We start from the raw sequence: 22312 nt of genomic DNA, 5'->3' as shown, positions 1-22312 counted from the left end.
TTTGCCATGCATGTTGGAAACACAATACTAGAAATTATTTGCTACATAAATTTTACCAGAGTCTAGGGCTTTCTGAGTCTTTATAACAAGTTTTTGAAGGATTCTTAGCAACTCAATAACTTATTATAAGATTTCACCTGAAAGGTTATATTTTCTTTTAAAAATTGACAAAAAAATAGAGGCGTGCTATTTAAAAGAAAACCTGTTATCCAAACCAATGAAAGCAGCATTGAGACCTGTCATGTGGATGCTGCTTCTATAACTGCATGGAACATGTCATTGTCTAGGACTTTGTTTGGGCAGGAGACAAATAATTTGAAATGTTGGATGGATATAATCTCCTACACAAACACTTTTATTAGAGAAGAAGCACTTGCATACTTTAACTTAGAGCTCTTCCCATGTGATGCAAACAAACTTCAAAAAGTTTTGTGGTATTGAAAGCAAAACATCTGCATTTAAGGTCATGACTGCATTATTTCAAATTTACAATAAAACTGTACCAAAACAAATCTCTTGTGTTGACAAGGCTGAGTTCCACAACCTCATGTGCATGGTCAGCAAAAATGAGTGATTGAAAAAGCTTTCTGTGCTCCACCAAATGAGTAGTTGGGAATGATGGATTTGAAAGGGAGTAATCCATGGGTGAGAGAAAATCACTACCTAGTGTGCACAAGTAAAAAAGGTGTAAAGTATGACTGTTTTCAGCAGAAGAAATCCTGTAATTATATCTTATATTTACATCTCTATGGAAAAAGGCAGATCCATTTAATGGTATACAGGTGTCACTTTCATAGAACACAGATGATGAGAAATAATGTTAAATAAATAGCAAACTGAAATTTCAATATTGCATATTGTGAAAGAAAAATACAAATGTATTTTTAAGCTTTCCTTCTCCTGCCTCTGGATCTCACCCTTTTCTTTTTAACAGTGTACATTTTACCAATCTGCATGTTAATGTATATGTTTAATGCAGACTGTAATTTCTTGTATAGGTTTATAAACAAGCTAAAATAGAAAGCTGTAGAAATATTGTCATCAGGAATACTTTTCACCACTCTGATACCTGATATTTTTCTAGAATTGTGGGTGGGATGCCTTCTAGCAAAGAGCCAGGAAAAGCTGTATTCTGTCTTGGTGCCAGTGTCAGCTTGGAGCCATGACTGATGCTTTTCTGAGCCCTTGTCAGCTATGGCCACAAAGGCAGCTCCTTTGGAACTTCACCAACTGGTATAAATTAGAGCAGACTTCAGGATGTTAAAATTTGTACAGAAAAGTTGGCCAGGCACAGATGTGGCCTCAGGCAATGAAGCAGAGAGGTGGCTTGATTCCTCCCTCTGGGTCCTTTTGTTTAGGCTGGTATAAGAGGACTGATCTTCAGACTTGCACATGGCAAAAACATGAGCAAAATTATTTGTGTTTATGGATAAAATAGTTTAGCTCATTTTCTTTTTTAGTAACAAAGTTCAGAAGGTTTTGTGGGATGTTCCTTTTACAGTGGGCTTGTTTCCATGACAATTTCTAAGTATGTAAATTCTAAATATGTGGTTTTTATTTCCCTCAAAGATGTATAAGAAGTGATCCTACATGAAAGTGGTCTTTGATAGCAATAGGTTTTGCATGGCTGCATTCCTGTTATTTATTAATTAAAGGATCTATATACTTTTTACTTCATACCTTGATGTATTGTGTTATTTTACTTCTGGCAAACATTGTATAAAATCACTAAATGTGTGTGTCTGACACAAAATTGAAGTGATTACTGGAGTCCTAAAGGAGAGGTGTAGTGGTTGAACTTCACATCCTGAAGTTTCAGTCTGACCAGCAGACAAAAGAGAGCTCCTTCATGTCCCAGAAGAGTTTTGTATTCTTAGGGTATTATCTATCTATTTCATGGGATTTTTTTTGTTTTATTGTTAAATCTAAATACCTGGTTTGTGAAGAAAATGCTTAAGAAAACTGACAGATAAGTTTTAGTGAGGCATAGCAACACACATGATATACTTTCGAGAGTCCTAGAACATGAAGCCATCTCATGCAATATCTCAATTTCACATTAAATGTTTTGTTTTTCTTTTAACTGAGAGGTTAAGTCAACTTGCTCCTGCATTTCTTATGGACCAGAATGTGACTATATTCACTCCTGAGCAGCCATATGGTTTGTATAGTTTACAAATGAGCCATTTTCTTCTACAGACATTTCCCTTTTTACTTGAAAAATGAACCTGAAATTTATATTTTCATTTAAAATTTGTTCCTTACAGGTGGTGCCTCCTTACAGTGCTTCCCCTCTCAGAGGTGCCCTTGGTTCAGAGCAGGGTGCCAGCCAGATGCCACTGACCAGCAGCACCACAGGATGCTATTTAAGCATTTAAATAACAGTGACACTCTGTCACACCGTAGCTAACTGCTGGTTTGTTTTCTCCTCAGATTTCAGTTTTTTTAGTCATAAAAAGGAATGAAAATGCCTTGTTTAAAAATAGAGCTGTGTGATGTTTTCATGTTCAGATGGACTTAGGACCCAGAGGATTGCTTGCATGCAAATGGCCTCTCAAGCTAAAACAAATACAACTGGGAATTTGCAAAATCTAGTGTCCTTCTGTACTGTCTAATTACCCAGAATGAGTATCAGGTGTTGTGAGATTATTTCAAATCAATTCTGCATGATGATTAATTTATGCACTTACACAAAAATGTGTACAACGAGTTTTACTTTATTTCTTGTCTGGTTTCTGTATCAGAACTGCGAGTTCTGAAGTGTTTTTTCAGTAGCCAGTCTTTTGAATTTGCCTTGTATGCTCAAGAAACTGACTTCAAAGTTACTCTGTGATGTCTGGGTAACTATCTCCATCTACCATCTACAAGACATAAGACAAAATAAAATTTTGTAAGAAAACATTAATATCTTTAAACCCAAATTTAAAGAAGCATAGCAATTCATCACTGCTGAATGTCAACTTTTATTTGACAGGAAGAGTGTGCGAATATTTATAGTGAACTTGGAATTATGTAGACTAGGATTTTATTTAGTGTGTTTGTTTGGATGTTAACTTGAGCCTTCATGTCTATATTTTGCTAATACCATTTTTTTAGTTTTACTTCTCAACTTTCTTAAATCATGGTGGGCAGAAACAATGTGTTCTAAAGAAGAAACTCTAAAAGGATGAATCCTCCAGAAATAGTCTATTAATGAAATTTTTAAATTTTTATTTTATACATGTACTTATGCCCTTGCATAGTATTTTTTTTTAAATGGAAGAGAGAAAAAAGGGCATAGCATGGAAGAAAGTGAAAAGAAGAAATGAGAAGTAGGTGATAGAAGGAAAGTTAAAAAGAAAGAAAGAGGTAGGAGAGGGAAAAAAGGATGAAAAGGGGGGAAAAGAGGGGGAAAATGAAAAAAAGAAGGGAAAGGGGAAGCAAGGAGTTTACATCCCTTGAAACAGGAAATTTATTAAGCATGAGAAGAGGGAATATTTTATATAGAAACACATGGAAGTGATTCCTGTTTTATATTAATAGATTTGGTCTTAGTGCATGAAAATAATATTGGAAAGCCAGATAGTAAAGGTAAGTCTTCCAGCCAGGCTCTACCTGATATCAGGTATTCAGATATATCAGATATTCAAACTTTTCTTATTTAGATGTTTTTGGTTTTTCCTATATAGATATGCTTTTATTTTTTTTAATTTATGGCAAATGCATTCTCTAAAATTAACAGAAGAGTTTTGTTTTTTTCATGTTTGTAGAAATGTCTAGAGATAAAAACAAAACTACTTTTTCTACTGAGACTAATGAATTTCTAGAGTACATCTAGGATTGTAGCACTGAGAGTTTGAAGTAAATTCTAAAATACTCTTTTTAAGGCTACTTTATAGAAAGTCACATGCTTGATCCCTGTGGAACAGGACCACATGTTGGACTGGATCTTTCTGCTGCAGTGGACCTTTCCTCTGACACAGTTCAGCATCCTCTGAAGTTGAGGAAGGTGGAGGAGAACTCACTCAAAAAGTGTTCCTTCCTTTAGAAAAGTGTATTCTTTTGCTTGAAAAGTTTGTATTTAAAATGCTGAAGTTTTTTAACTGAAATGCACTTTTGTTTGTCTGGTCAACAAAACAAGTGCTTGTTGATATCTTTGCTGAGCTGGCAGGCTGGCAGTCTTATATAGTATCACAAAAAAGAAAACACCACTTGTAATAACAGATTTAGTATGATCACCCTTACTTTAAAGTGAAAAGGAGGAATCATACTTCATCTTAAAAGAGCCATCCATGTAATTATCATTCCAGCTATAAATAAATATATCCTGACAGTGGTTAGGAGAGGGTGTCTCATTGTACAGCCTTTATGCCCTCAAATCAAAATAGACAGTGATGATGCTGAGCATTCTTCTTGATGACCTTCTCATCCCTGGAGAACCAGCTAATTAGCAGAAAGAAGTTGCCTTTAAATCTCAGCAGTACTCTCTGCCTTTGCTGCATAGTTACTCCCTTAATGGCTTCCAGAACTTTGTTCTGGTTACAGATCAGATAGGCAACACAAAGCATTAAAGGTCTAGAATCAAAATGATAAGCAATTGAGATTTATTTACCTATTTGGAAGTACTTTGAAAAGCTTCCATGGGATTTCATGATTGAAAATTGACTCACATTCCTTGGGGAAATGGTGTCCAGGTCGCTGCCTGTCAGTTAAATGGGATGAGGTAGTGTCAGGAAAGGTTTTTATCAGTATAGTGCTACCAGTAGATAGCAGTGGATATTACATTATAATGCAAAAGGGAGTGAACATTAGACTTCATGCAAACAAGTACCGATTTCATTTAAAATGCAACAAAATCAAAATAACTGAGCCCCAAAATGGTAGGGTTTTCTTGTGGTGTTTTTTTATTGTTTGATGTTTGTTTGTGGGGTTTTTTTTTGGTGAAAGTGTTTAAAAACCCTTATTCAGATCATTATGTAATGACCCAAATCTTTTAAACATACCATTCCCAAAATGCTTGATTTCAAATTTTCAGGTGCTGGACTTATAAATCCTCACCTGAATTTGGACGTGGTAGATCAGCTCTGATTCTAGAAGTAACTGAGTAATATCATAGTTGTTTAACTTGCATTTTAAATTAAATTTTGTGCTCACTTTGCATTGAAAATTTTCCGTCTTGAAATATCACTAGTAATTTTGCAACTGAAGTAAATTTAAATCTAATCTTCACTAATTTGAAATTATGAATATTTAATACACTCAATATCAATCTTGCATTCATTCAGTCAAATAATCTAGTGGCCTACACACCCAGTAGTCTTCAAGGAATGAAGATTGCATTTAATAATGATTGGCTTTTATTCCCCAGGACTGGCTCAAAATCAATCCTCATTTTCATGATTATTATATAATAAATAATTTTGTGAATAATTTGAAACTAATAATGACAATTCACAGCAGGAATAAAGCTGTAAAACTGCCCAACAGCATTTATGCAGCGGTGATTTTTCCAGATGGCAAAAGTTAGACCTACAAAAAAATGTTAGAAAGTTGTCATCAGTGAAGGACCAGAAGAAAATGCTGTCCTTCTTCTCAGCTTGTCGAAGCAAGTCTGGACTGTGAAGGCCAGAAAGGGACTCCTTTTTTTTTTTTTTTTCAGTTATTTGGGTGTTGCACTTTCAGGAAAGAAATTAGTATTTGTGCTCAGTCCTCAAGCTCCTCCAGTAAACAAGTTGTAGTTGTGAGATTGATACTACTCAACTCAGCATCCTCTGTTTTGTGGCAGATCTGACTTCACTTCTGAGTCCACTTATATTCATTTTACATTGAAGAACTGATAGTGGCACTATGGAAAAACTGATTCAACTGACCAACATTTTCTATTCACTGTCTCTTAAGCTTAGTCTTGTCGAAGGTTGGCATTATCCTCTGAAAAGACCTGCTTTGGAAATGTTCTGTGCAATGGTAGCTACTGAGTTTTTGTGAATTTTTCAATTCTTTATGAGGCAAGTATTTGCACTTGTCCTTTTATTTGGACTTTTATATATTGTGAGAGAAGGAAATTCAGTGAAGGAGTGTAAGTGCTCCAAGGAGTGACATGTCATGCTTGGAACAGTCAATAAGTCAATAGACAATACTAGGAAGTGGAAAATAAAAGTGGAGTCCTTGTTTGCCCGATTTGATGCAAGGACAGAACACTTTCTTGTCAGATGAATGTTACAGTCACAGAACAATTGGATTTTCTTGTGTGAGGGCTGTCTGATTTACATCCTGCATCTAAGAAACAAACATTTCCATTTGCTCAAAAACAGGCCCACATTTGGCTTGAGAATGCTTCTCATTGGTCATGATAAAATAGTTATTAAAAAGAAAGTTATTATAAGGACAGAAAACCCGTTCACCACCTTGAAATGACATTGTTTTTCTTGATGTGGATAAACTGTAGAGAATTCTAGACAGGTTATAATCGCCCTGAGAGTTTCTTTTAGGAAGATACCATAGTCAGTGTCTGTCTGATGACCTATATCCCTTTACTGAACCAGCTATAGTATTCACCACTGAAATCTGCCTCTACTGGAAAATAGGAATTCATTCCAGGACAGGAATTTTTGTTTCAAAGCTGAGCTTTGTAAGTGTCTGTGAGATAATGCACAAGGTCAGCTATGTAGCACTTTGATACAGGCACACAGACTGGTATGAGGCCATATCCCCAAAATAAGCACAGTTGCCAGAAATCTTGTGTAGCTACACTGGTACTCTGGGATTAGCCAAATGCCTGGTGGTTATCTAAATACAAGAACTTATTTTCTGTGTTCTCTTCTCACTGATATTGCAGCTCAGGCAGGAAAAATTCCAAAAATAATGTGTTGCTGAGAGTGGGACTCCCAAAGAAGCACAGTGTATATCTTAAAAACACACTAAAATTATATTATTTGTCATCAAAGGATTATGTAACCTAAGCTGACTACTCTGACAGTACCAAGAGTTTCTGAAATCTGATATTCCATATTTTGATATGCCTTCTATCTCAGGGTTGCTTCAATGAGCATGCACCCTGTTAATGTACTACTTAAAGGGCAGATGGGTCCTCAAGCAGAGGCTTTGAGTTCAGTGTTCTGGCTTCTTTCTTTCTCAGCTCTAGAAATATTTGCCCAGATTAAATCTCCTGGGAATGTGTCAGATCTCTCATTTGCATGTCAGTGATTGAAAACAAGTTGATAGACTTTGCATATGAAACTGGATGTATATTTCTTCATGAAAATATAGTGCAGACACTTTTGCTGAATTTATAATTTGAAATGTAATTGCTCTTAGAGATCACATGTGAGGTTATGGAAGAAACCTGTGGTGCTTTTAATAATATTTTAAAAATAACATGAGAGTTCAAGGGTTGGACCTGATGATTGTTGTGGGTCCCTTCCAACTCAGAATATTCCATGATTCTACGATTCTCAAGTGCTGAGTCTATGAAAACAAACATACTTTGTGCATTTGCTTTTTAAATTTTGGTAGCTGATTTGACTTCTATAAGTTACTTTTTTCCTAGTGTTTTTATATTTATAAATTTGTTTTTGAACTTTGCCTGTTTACAATAGAACATATGTGGACCAGAATTTTGATGCTTTCTTAAACAAGGGATGTAGGAGACACAAGAAACAAAGCAAATTATTGCCAGACTATCTGTACTGTACAGTGATGAAGTCTAGCAGCCCCAGTCATAAATCAGGTACTCAGCAAATAAAGAGGAAAAGTTAACACATGCCAGGGTAAGGAATGAATCAGAGGAAAGGACAACTTTGGTAATTAAACAAATATTAAAAAATGCGTTTTCCTCTGGGTATGTTGTCAAAGAATTGGAGTTTCAGTGCTTTCCTCAAATGCATCTTTAAACTGCCAGATATCAGACACTAAATATCAGATAAAGTAGAGTATTTGCTAGAATATGGTTTTCTTCTAACACTCACCTTTATCCGTAGTCTCTTGAGAGAGCTGTAAAGTAAAAGAAATATTTTAAGAACTCTTCTATATGAAATCCATATCCATACATGCTCTTTTAACAGGAGGAAAGACAATGGAAACATGAAAGCAAGCATAATTTAAAAGCAAGCACGTGAATAAAGAAGAGCAAATTAGGATAACCTTTAAGCACAGAAGTAAAAAGTAAATCCATGATTTTGAGTCCATCAAACAAAAAGGGCAATAGGAAGTGACAAGTCTGCAAAGCAGCTCCTCTTTTACCTGTTCTTTCCCTTTAATAGTTTTTCTTTCTTTCAGTGGAAAGTGTTGGCTTCTTTTTCCATCTTGTTTATTTTTTCCCTTTTCTTTTGGTGAAAACATGTTTCCTTCCAGAAATCCACTCTGCCTGCATCCTGGCAGAAACTTCCCACTGTCCTTAATATCCCCTCACACTTAGAGTTACAGCACTGGTCTTACCTCAAACAAGTTCATGCTTTGCCTCTTCTTTTCCTAAGATGCCCATATGCTTCTTGTAGGTTATCCAAATGTCTACCAAAGACCACTCTATCCAAGTCCACAAAGATCTGATGGAATTATCTGCCTGAATTTCTAGTCTTTAAAGGAAACTGTTATTTTGGATGATTCATAGTGACTGCTTATTTTGCTACTGCTTCAGTAATAAACACATTATTTTAATGGCTCTTAGAAACAAATCCTGCAGTCCTCACTAAGCAAAACTTCTATTCACTTCAATAAGTTTTCCTGGGCAAGTTTAGAAAAATGGCTTCAGTATTAGGTTGAAAATAAGTAACCTGAAATGTGTGTGTTTTTCAAAACACTAATAAAATGTGTTGATTTTTTTTTGGGGGGGGGCTTTTAAAATTGCATCTTTCAATATCTTTGCCTGGTTAGCCTTCTGAAACCAAGAAAAAAACTTCACCATTGCTGGAACTAAGTGTCCTTCAGGCATTTGATTTTTCCCAAAAATGCCAGGGCCAAAATTCCTTTCTCAAGTGTTTGTGAACTGGAAAAAATGTGTATTCTGGTTTCTGGCATATGCATAAGCATGAGTTGGCTACTATTCCTCTGCATACTTTAATGGTCATAATAGTTTTCCATTACTTGTTAACTCCTGTTAATAGTGAAGCATCAAGGGATCACAATAAAAGTAGAGTTGATAAAATTCTGACTCACATGTAGCAAATGGGAAGTTCAGCTTAGCCCAAGGAAGGGCTCCTCTTGATGTGTCAAGACTTTACTGTAATAAACACAGTCAGTAGCGGTGTGTGGCACTTTTACTACAATAAATATGTACCCAAAGGGAAGATAAAATCTGGCACTTAGATTCTGCTTCAGTTCTGGATGCACCTGTTTCTTGTGAATGGCAGAAGGAAATGTGACAGCTGCTTATCTGCTCATTCAGAACTAGAGATGGCTTGGCTCAACTGGAGAAGCTGAAGTGCTGCAGAAAAGCAGAGAAAGAGGTGGGCTAAATTTAGGGATAAGATTATTTTTACAAATCTGATACTAAACTTATTGCCTAGTATTAAACAAAAAAGATTTTTGGTGACTCTTTAGCATTGCAATGGGACACAGATATGCAGTCTGTCACACCCCACATAGTATGATATTGTGAAGGAATAAGATGTAGGTAGAACAGCTCATGCACTTGAATTTGGAAGATTCTGGCTGCCCATATCATGGCTTTTTCATCAAAGCAGATGCCTGATAAAGAGCTGTTTATTAACAACTGAATTTTAGTTCCTTTTGTATGTAAAAAAAGAGTGCTAAAAATATGTGCAATGATAGCTGTTGTCATTAGGTTGCAGAATAACTTCAGAAGTTTAGGTTGGCACTGGCTAAACATAACATCTCAGCAACCTAGCCCAGAAAGGGGCTCTTAACACATATTGATCTCTGGATCATACAAGAATTTTCTGGCAGGACAGATGAATACAGCAAGCCGTTTTTTGAAACATTTCTTTTCAATTCTGTTCTACATACCACTGTTTCTGCTGAACTTATTGCTCCTGTTTTCCTGAGCACGTAGCCTGTCTCTCAGCTCAGAGGAAATTAATCCATCACCATCTCACCGTTCTATTTCCCTCCTCCTTTTAAAAATCACTGCTCTTTTCCTGACTTTTTTTAATTGTAAGTGAGATACAATTTTGCACTGAAATATCTATATTGCCTTAAACTGTCCAAGTTCCAGTTTCCGTAAAGGATTGACATATGCAAATGCTACATTTATGTTTTTTCCCTCACATAGTTAGATATGAAAAGCTGTGGTAAGAGGAAACAATTACTTAGATGGCAATTGCTTGCTGATGCTGGAAATACCAAAATTAATTCATCCTCTTTAAATCTAGCATAGGCACAGATGTTCTTTGGTGGGAAGAAATAGTCTTCTATCCTCAGGGATTTCTCTCCTGGATATACAAATGCACTCTAGGCAAGTTACAATGCTAAGGTCAATGAACTGAGAATGCTGGGGGATTTCAACATACTTCAAAATTTTCTTATTAAGTCAATGTGACTGGAATAGGATAAACAGATACATTTTAAGTCTATTGCTCTTTCTGTTAGATGTCTTCTGTAATACATCTAAGTTACTTATACCTATTTAAACTTTTATAAATAACAGTCTACAAACCAGATACTGTTACACAATCATGTATCAAGACATGAAAATAAATGAAACTTTTTTCTGTTTTCCTAAATAATTCTGCAAATATTCTGGGCAAGTGACATATTCTGCTGGAATATTTCATTTGTCCATTGTGATTAGTGTTTTAAGTTTATGCACTTACCCTTAGAATTTGCAATTGAATTTACAGTTGTTTACTTTCAAGAGTATATACAGCAATATATTTAAAAAACAAATAAAATGGAAAATGGAAAGACTGTATCCATGATTATGCCCATGGCAGGGGAGTTGGCTAGGTGATCTGTAAAGGTGCTTTCAACCCAAACCATTCTCTGATTCTGTTATTCAAAGATAAGAAAGTACTGTGCTTTCAAATTCAATTACATTTTTCACTAAAATAACTCAGAGCTAGATTGTGTCTGCTGAAACATTAACGGGATCTAGAGAGGCATTGGAGAAGAAGATTCACTTTGCAATAGACAAGAGAACAAGGCAGTCTCTGTACTTGGCTTTAAAAGTATTGTTAGTCACAGCCATCCAGAGCTATTCTTGATGTATATGCAACAAGACATGATTACCAAGTAATTGCATTTTTTTCTTTCACGTAATGCAGCCGCTATGGAAGGATTCTCCCCTGCTGTATGATCCGGCAAGCCATGTCTTCTCATCAGGATCAGGACCATGATTCTTGACAGAGCTAGCATTTTCCAAGAAAGATATTAATTAACCCTCATTAGAGGTAAGAATGCCACTGCCATGTTTATTTCAATCAGCAGCAAAGAACCACAGACACAGTTAGGACGTGGTAGACACCTGCTAGGTAGGCTGAGAGCCTGGCTCCTTCCTCCTCTCAGGTTCTTCAGCTCTTTCTCAGCTCTTCGTAGATAAAGTGTTGGCTCTGTTAGAGTCAGCAGAAGATAGGACTTTAATTTGAGCAGGTCCAGAATTTCACATCATAAACCTGAAACTCATTTTATAGTCTTTTCCAGACAGCACCATGGAAAGAAGGAAGTATTGTTTTGCTTCTACAGTGGTCGATTTGAGGTTTTCCTCATACTTGACATGAAATATGGAGAAGTATGTCTGAGAGCATGCGCAAGAGACCAAACATCCATCCTTATAATGCTACTGAGAACCTATTTGCCTTTGTTTTTGATAGAATTATATGAATCATTTTACTCAAGACTGGCCAATTGGATTGAAGTGTCTTGAACATTCAGCAAGGTTTGCAAGTATTTGGAAGCTTTTTCTTTGACTCTCTTAATGAATTTAGCTATGATCTCTCCTGTTTCTGTTCAGAAGCAGAGGGACTGATATATTACCTGAAATATGGCTCCTAGATAGTCCTTAGCCTCAGTAGAAGAAATTTCCAAAAAGATACTGGAACTGAGATACTTAGAGAGTGCATTTGCAGATTACTTTGGCATCTCAGCTTTTGAATACTGATTATCTGAAACAAATCCCTGCATCTCTGAAGACTTGCCTACCACCTACTTGGTTGAACTATGATGCTTACCAGGGGCTTTGTAGGGACTTGAACTTTAGTCTGGACTGAAAGTTCTCACTGTGTCTTTGGAACTATATCTCAGTGTAACAACAGGTAAGAAAAAATAATCTAAAAGGGTTTTCATTGAAATTGAAATAGAATTAGCTATTGTGGTTCACCATCTGTCAGATGTCCTGTGCCTGAGGTCATTGGGTTAAACCTTGACAACACTGATAAGATTAACTTGTCATTTCTAGTGTTGAGTTGCAGATTTATGGATTTGGCTTCTACTGGGAGTAGCTCCAAGGATAGGAGGAAAAACAGCTTATAAATTCTTCAGAGTTCTTTGGAGCCAAGAGCCACATTTTGACTGGTTTTGCAAGTGATATTATTTAAAGGTTACTGGGAGACATCAGAATAATTGAAGAGTAAAATAAAAAGTGAAAAATACTGGAAAGTTATTTCTCTCATAGAGTAACTGATAAAAACTGCATTCATTATTATCTCTAGTAATGTTTCTCATCACAAGTAAACATTCTGTTGTTGCTGCAAGCATAAGCATTCTTCAGGCAGATCACTCAGCTACATTTACTACTCTGTTTATCATTCATTTCCTTGGAAAATATTTATGAAAAATGGGCAATTGTATTTTACTAAGATTTATTGGAGTTTGGCCAATAAATTCCATTATCTTTTAAAATGTCCAAACTGAAGTTGGCTGGGAAAGACATACAAAGAATGATAGTTTTTGTTCACAGGAAAAGAAAATATGTCAACAAGTCAAATTGTGGAGCATGGAGTAAGTACTTATTGTCACTTAGTGGATTGAAACGCATGAAGCTGCTGAGATTTTGCAGAACTATCATGGAGGAGTTTCTCAGACCTTGTTTCACTTCTAGCTGATAAAGATCTAATGAAAGTAGTAGGGTTCTGAGAAGATACTCCACAGACTATAGAGACATTCAGATTTTAATTTTATTGGTTTATCATCCATCTGAAAGAATCCAATAAAATCCGAAGTCAAGGATTCTTCTGCCTGTTGAGATCATGAAGCCCAATATGACAGATAATTTCTTGTATAATTTCTTGTTTTGACTTTGGTGGACTTCTTCAGAGGTGACTCGTGCTAGCTGGAGCTGTGGGGAACAGGTGTCAGGAAATGCAATAGTAATGAAGCCAGATCTTGCCTGTGGCTGAGTAGTTGACAGCAGAGCTAAGAACTACAGGATTTAAAAATAAGCTATAGTCACTCTTTTCCATAAGTGAGATTAGCTAGGGATAAACAAAAATGATTGTATCTTGCTGTGCTTGCATTGTAGTTAAAGCACAGTTGCAATGATGTAATTGTGACAAAAAAATTAGTCTCATTAATTTGATATTTATAGGTGGGAATTCTGATTCAGACCTTGGAAAATCTCTACCATGTCCTGCTGAAAAGAATTCAGTGTTCATGCTTGGGTACTAATTAAGAGTGTTAGCAAATCTGAAACAGGTTGTTGTCCCTTTCTTTGGAACTTGTTACTACTTTTTCTGGAAGGAGCAATGAATTTAGTCCTTGAACTTGTGCAGATCAGAAGGTTTATCAGTAGACCTTTCTGTAGAACTTTAAAATATTTGAGGTTTTTAAGATTTTTTTCAAACTGAAAGGTGAGAATTAGGTAAATGCATAGGTATACTGTTCTATATATTCTTTGTTTTTCTTAATGACTTCCTTTATTTTCTGCTATAGAACTTTGAAAGAGAGAACTAGACAGATTTTTTGTCTTACACAAAATGGTTGGTTAATGCCCTTATCTTCCTAAGTGCTTCCTTTTGTGAACAGTAGTTAGGGCGTTGGGCTGGAATGATGACAGATGCTATTCAGGTTGTCTTCCACCTGTTTCAGAAAACTCTGAGATGACAAATTGCCCTCTGACTGTCAGACCCCTTGTTTCAACAGTCAACAGATGCCTTTTGAATGGGAAAGTTTGGCTTTTGCCACCCAATTCATTTTTGGCAATGTTTAAAAAAAAAAAAAAAGCTGAAATCTTGAATCTTACTATGAAAACAAAATACATCTCTGCGGACAGCTCTGCCATCTGTGCTTCAGGTTCCCTAAAGAGGTACTTCTAAAAATTTGCACAGTATTTAAAATTTGTCAGTGTAGTAGATTAAAAACGTTTTTATAGCCCGTGTACTTATTATTTTTTACTTTTTTTAAAATTAGGGTTGCCTTGAGACTAAGAACAAATTTTGCTTACTTGTCTGTGGATACATATGTATACAGAATTTAATAGAAGTGGTAAAAAATAAGCAAAGTTTTTTTGTGTTGTGGAGCCAGAAGATAGAGATCTTTGTTTCAAAAGGCTTCAATTTCATCTTCCAGTGAGAATTTTCGAGTTTTCCTGAGAAGTTCCAATTGGGGGCTGCTATTCTAGACTCAGGAGACAGGAACAACCAGTGACATTGGGGTTTGCATCCCCTCTGTGAACCAGCAGTGCTTGCTTCAGCCCTTAAAAACATTACATCACCATAGTCGGATGTTGTGGGGTGCTGAGTGGGAGTCAATACTGAAATTGTTATGATTTTACATAAATGGAAGACTCTCTAGAACTCTGGGTCTGCAAGAAACTGAAATGGCTATGAGAACCATTTTCTCAAAAGAATTAGGCTAAAGATGTTTAAGGGCGTTTTAGGCTGAGGATGTTAAGATTCCTCTTGGAATGTGTGTTTGTGTGATTTAAGAGATATCTTGAGGTTATTCAAGAAAAAAATAGAGCAAAGGATAATTTCTAAGCAACATGCTAATAGAAGGAAATAAGAATACAGTAATAAGAAAAGTCTTAGACAAAACAATTTGTACACCATTTCCAGATAGAGAATACCAAATGCTTATGCACAAAACACCAGGACACTGACTTCCCAGGTCCTTGTTCAGACCCTTGATCTTATATTAAACAGTTGTAGGTAATATTGCTGGTTGACCACTACCAAATTAGTAATGATTGCAAGCCAATTTCTTTTGAAGTCTATGCTCACAAGGTCACTATTATATTTGAACCAATTTGGTGGTTCTGTAGCAATGCAACAGAGGATGAATTTTGAAAGATTGTAATTGGTGCAAAACTTGACTAAAGCAGAGGATTTCTGGACAGGAAACAGAAAATCTGATCTCCCTAATATTTCAAATCAACCAGGTCTTGGTGGATGGTTTTTTATTTACATATTTTGTTTACGTTTTTTTGTTTACCATAGTTGTGTGCCCCATAGAACCTACTTGCAACTCCTCCAGTGTATCTAGATTTTCTCATTAAATGGACTTAATGAAGGTGTTAATTTCCTTTTGGTGAAGGGAGGAATAATTGGGTATGATAAGAGAAGTCATGATACATCCTGAGTTTGAGCAGCCTCTGAAAGCCTAGAATGAGTAGCGAGGTAACTCCATGCATCAAGAAGAAGCAAAAGAAAGAAATACCTTTTATAAAGTGAGAACTGTGTAGACACAATACATAGAAACCATTAATTTCCTCAGGGAATTGAAGTAGGGATTGCTGATCTCGGCTGCTGTTGTGCTCAGTAAATGTTATTGCATATACTGTTCTGGTTGATTAACAGATGGTTTGGTAAATGTTTGTGCTTGAGTAGAGGCTGAATTCAAAAAATTTTTGAGCACTGTTTCTAGGACAGTGACATTTCCCTAAGAAATTTTGAACCCACTGAGCTTTACTTCTACAGTTGCTTTGCTATTTATGAGTAGTTAACCTACATTAACTGGAGAAATCACTATAGAGTCCTGCAGTGTAATGTAGTCAGTAGTATGCCAGTAACAAAATGAAGCTTCTAGTATAAATTGACTTGGATTTGGGGTGACTGTTTTGTGGAATATCCAATTTCACTGTGTGTGGCACAATTTTTTTTTTGCTTTAGCTTAATAGTATGCAGCATGAAGTGATTGTTACTGGTTATCATATGGGATCTGTTCTCATCATCACAAAGATTTCTTTCTCAAACTCTTTGATGTACATGTAATTTCTGTAAGACACTGTTTGCTGCTGCCAGAAATATGTTTATATGCTGCTCGTATATCCAAGTTCAACTGTTTATGCCTAAACATACATCAAAGGGACCTATGCCACTGATGACTTGTAGGGTTCTTCTGTACTGCATGGAAAGAAGAATCTGGCCTATTTCCTTCCTCTAGAGTGCTGTTTTCCTGACCATAAATTTCACCAAATAAGCACACTATTTCCAAGTAGGCTTTGAAAATGCCTAACTCCTACTAAAGCAACTTACAGGAAGTCCTATGTTAATCTTTATGATTGAGATCTTTCCATCTGTTCCCTTTCAATGACAATATTGAATGCTCGGTATTAAACATGCAGGTATTCAACAACCACTTCTCCCCCGTGCTTATAGATTGTGCTTATTTTTTTTATGCATGAACAAAACCTAGAGTATCCTACTCTAAATGGACCCTCCAAAACTTACCGTTTCAAAGAGAAAATTCCACTTCCCTTTTTTATCTTTTAGAACACTGGAATCTGATGTATCAAAAAACTCTAAGAAATAAACATTTTTTTACTTTTTCAAAATATTTAAATTCCCATGCTACTGCTGGAAATCTGAGTGGTTGCAACTTTTTAATCTAATTATTCATGACTAGAAAGCTACTAAAAGATGGAATTTTCTTGAGTAATTAAAAATGGATGATTTTCAAGATAAAGAAGCAAGCTTTTCCCTTGTGAGGTCTCCAGAAAGAGCAACTGTCCTCTGTTTAATGGAGCATGATCCGTAGGTCTCTTCTTTAGCATGCTTTGAAATGAAACTCTTCTGGTCCTTGCCTGAATGAGGACTGCAGGGAGAGAGAGGTTGCCCTATTGTGCAAATGGAGTCAGATGAGTCAAATACGAGGACTTAATTTTTTACCTTTACAAATTTCTGTTGTCATAATAAAAAAATAGCTACTTATTTTTGGGTGTGAAACTGACTCTGTGTCAGTCTGAGCCAGAGCAGCCTCAGCCATGTGTTTGTATTTTGGTCTGACTTGCTCAAGAAACCTCAGCACACCACACAAAGCTCCTCTGTCTCTAGGTTGAGTAACAGCTATATGATACTCCCAGACATACCTTTCCTAGCCACATGACATATTGCCATTCCAAGTACTGAAAGCCTGTATATTTCTCTTTCCTGTTATTATAAATTCCATGTAAAAACGAAACTTCAGTAATACAGTGAGGTATTTGCTAGAGACTTGAACCTGAGAGTGAGTGCTTTTCTGGGATCTCTTCTGTCAGTTTGGACCTCTCCACACACGCTGGTGGCCCTCGGGGAATGTGTAGAGACCTACACTCAAAATGGGGGTGCAAGAAAGAGAATTGTTTATATAGGCATAAAAGGTAGTGACCTGAGGTGACCCCTGTAAATCAACAAAAATGTGCAGAAGTTTTTGGCTGCATGAGCAGAGAGGGAGCTTGAGTCACCTAAAAAATAAAGGGAAAAAGGAACATTTTGAAAGGAAGCCAGCAGGGACAACATGCGAATAGGAAAAGAAAAGCTCAAAATGGAAGCTGGGTGTGACAGGCTCCAAGAATAAGAGATGCATGGAGTGAAGGAAAAGGAGGGTGTGTACAATTCAGAATCGCAGAATGACACAGTCACATGATGTCTGAGGATGGAAGGTACCTCTGGAGAACATCCAGTCCAGCCCTCCTGCTAAGGCAGGTTCACCCAGAGCAGCTTGCGCAGGATCACATAGGTATGTGTTGCATATCTCCAGAGAAGGAGTCTCCACAACCTCTCAAGGCAGCCTATTCCAATGCTCTGTCACCCTTGAAGAGAAGTTTTCCTCTTATTCAGATGGAACATGCTGTGTTTAAATTTGGGCCTGTTTCCCCTCGTCCAGCTGCTGGACTATTTAAGAATGTGTGGCTAAAAGGCAAATTTTGTTATTTCTTACGCTCTAGTTCAGTATTTATGTTTTGATTAAACAATATTTGTGGTGAGAAATTATCTTTGACCTGATTTCCCTTACGGTGGAATTCTCCATTTGGTTGACTTGAAGAAAGGAAAATTAAGTTCAAGGGTGCAGTGGTCACTGTCCAGTAAAACTTGCTTTATTTGTACTCATCAGTATCTGAGGGAAAAGAAACTAGGAATTATAGGGAAGAGGAGAAAAGATGAGACCACAGTAGGTGAAGGTCTTCACACTGTTTATGTCTGCCTGCAGTCCACTTGCTGCATAAGGGACACGAGTTGCTTTGTGGAAGAACAAGACCTAATTACAGCAAAAAGTGCATAATACTGAGTGATCAAAACTTACAGTTGGATATTCAGCTATAGACGAAATAAAGATTTGCAATATCCCAAGTCCAATGAACATTCTGGCTTAGCCTGTGTCTGCATGCATCGTTGGTCACATAGTGTCTGTTGTGTCATAGTTGGTGTGCATAGTTGTAACTCAAATGTCAGAGTCCAATGACTGTCGTGGAGATATTCGTAGTGAGCCTCTTCCTGCACTCAGCAGCTCACCAAATAATTACAGTGCCATAATGGCATGGGATCCTACATACAGACATTCTTTATTGAGAAATGGGGATGGCAAGTTGCCTTTCTCCAGCTGTTTATTCCATGCAAAACCAATCTGGTCTTTGATTAAGAAACATCCAGAGAGAAGCAAAGGAATTGTAAAAAGGATCCGTGGAAACTACTGCACTCATTACTCTCTCCCATGCCCAAAGCAAGAAAACCAAAAAATATTATTTTTTCTGTCATTATTAATTTCTATCTGAATCTTTCCTAATGAAGTATATTCAATATATTCTGTAAGAATACACTTTCCCAGATGATGGGTTCTACTGACAAAGGTGTCCCTGAGCCTGGACCTGACTATCCCAAGCTCTGTGGGAAAGGAAGTGAATAGAGATAATGATCTAACTGGATGCATGGCCACATTTTTCAAATAACCTCTCTCTGTGAAAAAAAACCCTGAATGCCTCTAAACTTTGAAATGTTGGTGCTGGAAATTTAGAACTCCCTTCTGCTTATATGGCTTGGGTTTATTCCTTTTACTTTTCAGTCCTGACTCTGTTATTCCATCTTTGAAATGTAAAAGCGCTCAGTTTATGTTACTTAGTTTCAATATTGTTAATGATGGCTCATCCTTTGGTAAAAGCACAGGTCATCACAGGAGCAAACCTGAGGAAATGTCTTGTTCAACAAGATAAGATACAGCACGTGCCATAACCAGTCACAATTGCCTCTAGTTCTAGGAAGCAGAATGCAATTGCAAGACCTGAATTGCTATAAATTGTGATAGTTCCATAAATTTAAGTGGTGTTGATTTGATTTGTAGCAACAGGGTCCTCATGCATGAGAAGAATAACAAAACCCCTGCATATACTGTGTTCTCCTGCATGTAACATTTTTTGATTACCCTATGTTCATTATTATTGAAAAGGGATGGTAATAGAAAATCACAGCTTCTAAGGACGCTGAGGCTATTTTGCCAAGAACAACATCATAATCCAGATTTTACTTCTAGATGAAGTCTGTTAAGTATCTAGCAGATTTGTTTTTCATCAAAATAGGGTTAATATATTATATGTGGTCCTTTAAAGGCTACATGGTTTCTGAAAAAGTCTCTTTTGGGATCAAATTGCATTCATTGCTGAACTTGATATGGAGATGGTGTAGCTCATTAAAAAGCTTCATGGCAGGTAGTCAATGCCACTGCTACCACAAATCTACAATTTTTTTCCGAATTACAATTCCAGGCATACTTTGGTTTCTTTTGGGCAAAAACAAGTGACACGTAGAAAACTATAGGCTAGGAAAAGAAGGAAATGGGCTGTGTGTCTCCATTTGATTGTCCTACTAATTTGCAATAATATATTGAGTATCACTGTAAATCATTGAAATGCCAGACCATAATTGACAGCTAATTTTGACCAAATTCTGCTTTAAGAATGGTCAAGTCTTCCTACTTTTGATTTTTTTTCCCTCACAGTACTTTACTGTGATTAATCTTGCGTTCTTAATGTTGTATTTAATCACAGTATATTTTAGTAAATACAAATGCTTAGGCACTGGGATTGGAGTTTAAGATACTAAGAATTAAATTCAAGAAAGTGTTTCCAGATCTTCACTTAGTCACTGCTTTTATAGTTCTAAAGCTACCCTTGTAATTTCCTAAATCCCAAGGTTAAAAAAAAAAAAAAGCTTCTGGGCATGGACAAAGAATTTCAGTTTTGGTTTGTCTGGGCATTTCAGCATCTATCAGAAACATATCAAGGAATATATCTACATAAGTTAGACCCTGAATAAGCTGTCATCCAGAAATGAGAGAGTCTCCAGTGTGCTAAAAACATAGCACAGTTACAATGTATGAGCACTGGAAAATGAAATTTTCTTTCTTGGAATTTGATAATGTAAAATTCTTATGTTGAGCATCCAGGACTGGATGAGCATTTGTCAGCATTTGAGCATGTGGTTTCTCACACAGGGCTGCACAGTAGCCTATTGTGACCATTAGACCACTGACTAAATGTATTGAATGTAAAATTTGAAATGTGGTTACAAGGCTACAGCTGAATAGCCAATTTGGGAATTGAAATTTGGGGTCTAAATTGTTTACCTGGGCACCATATTCTCCTGACACTGGAAATGAATAACCAATATTGACTTTTGAAAAATTGCTTGTCTCTACAGTGGGAAAACAAGGCCTTTGGGTATACATTGCCTACCAAAATCACAGACATGCTCTGTTCTTTGTTTTCTCAAGACTGCTATCTCCTTCATTAACCATCTACACATTCTGATTTTTGTTTTATTAATGCTGGATATTGTAGACAGAAATTGTTCTACAAAGTGATGAATTTTGCAAGCCAAATTCTCTTTCACTGTCCAATTTTATAAGAAAACAAGCATATAAGGCTCCAGACAGAAGGAAAAGCCATTGATTTTAGTGCATGATTAATATTAAATATACATAAGGGTACACAAATACCATTCACATTGCCTTTTTCACTTTATTTCTTGTTCACTGTATTTTCTTCTAAATCAATAAATAAATTACAGTGGTGGGAAAAATTGATTTTAAAATCTAAGATAAACATAATACTAATCTAGGAGACAGAAAGATAGGAAGGTGTTTCGATAGCTGCTAAGGAGAAGAATAAAAAAGGTGGGTATTTTCAATGTCCAAATATATGAGACATATTTTTCATTAGGAAAGAAAAACATAATGGCACAAAGACTGTAAGAGTGTAAGAAGCAGAAATTACGTGGTAATTGAACTGTTCTCTTATAGACAGTCTGTGAAGACTCCTACTCTTAACGTATGCTGAACTAAGGATCAAATTACACAGGATCTTTTGCAATAGGAATAAAAGACCCTCAGATTCCACACAGACAGATTATATGAGCAAAGCAGCTAAATTAATGAACTGAGGAAAAGCAGGTTGATTAATCTGTAGCTGTTATGACTGTGGTGAGGATTTGATAACAAGCCAAGAAAAGCAACTGTATTAGGGAGCTACTATTGAGCTTTCTAGCTGAGAAAATATGTTGGGGTATAATTTTAATTAGGATTCTGAGTGAAAGACAGCAGAAAATAGCTTTGACATTGAAAAACTGATGAGTATGAAACATTATCCATATTGCTCATTAAAGTTTATCTATTTTAATTTTGTGGTTGAAATATTTTTTCATACTGTGAACACATTTTCGTATATTCATGAGACTATTATTTTAAACCTTTTTACTCAAGGAAAGAACAATGTCTGAAAAATAAGTGATTGGGAAGGACTCTTTTTTCAGTGACCAGAGAAATTGAGCTTATCCAAGTTTAAGGTTTGAAAGACTGCTCCTAGAGGAGGTGCATTAATTATATAAATAGGTATAATTTTACTTGAAGCTTAGGAACCTAAAAATTTTATTTAAAAGTGTAGATTTCTTACGGATTATTATGTGAGTGCCAGGCCCTCCATTTACCCCTTGGCCATATTAAATTATTGCTTCTGTGAAGTACATGTATAGTGCAGTCCTGTGTGCAGTGCATAGCACCATCCTATATATTAATCACGTAGATTTAGTTACTTATGTTTAACTTATGTTTAACTTCTTTGACCTAAGTAACCCTGACACAAATATTTTCAACAGCTTGCTCACCTTTAGCTGCTGAGAGATTCTGCAAAGCCTTATCACTGCTGTCTTTGTACTCTTACACTTAGGAAAGCTGCAGCAACATTGACATCAAGTAGCTAGGA

This window comes from Camarhynchus parvulus, chromosome 5 (genome assembly GCF_901933205.1).
Source record: "Camarhynchus parvulus chromosome 5, STF_HiC, whole genome shotgun sequence".
Classification (NCBI taxonomy): Eukaryota; Metazoa; Chordata; class Aves; order Passeriformes; family Thraupidae; genus Camarhynchus; species Camarhynchus parvulus.
The sequence above is the reverse complement of the archived record's forward strand: the minus strand, read 5'-3'. Positions refer to the sequence as shown.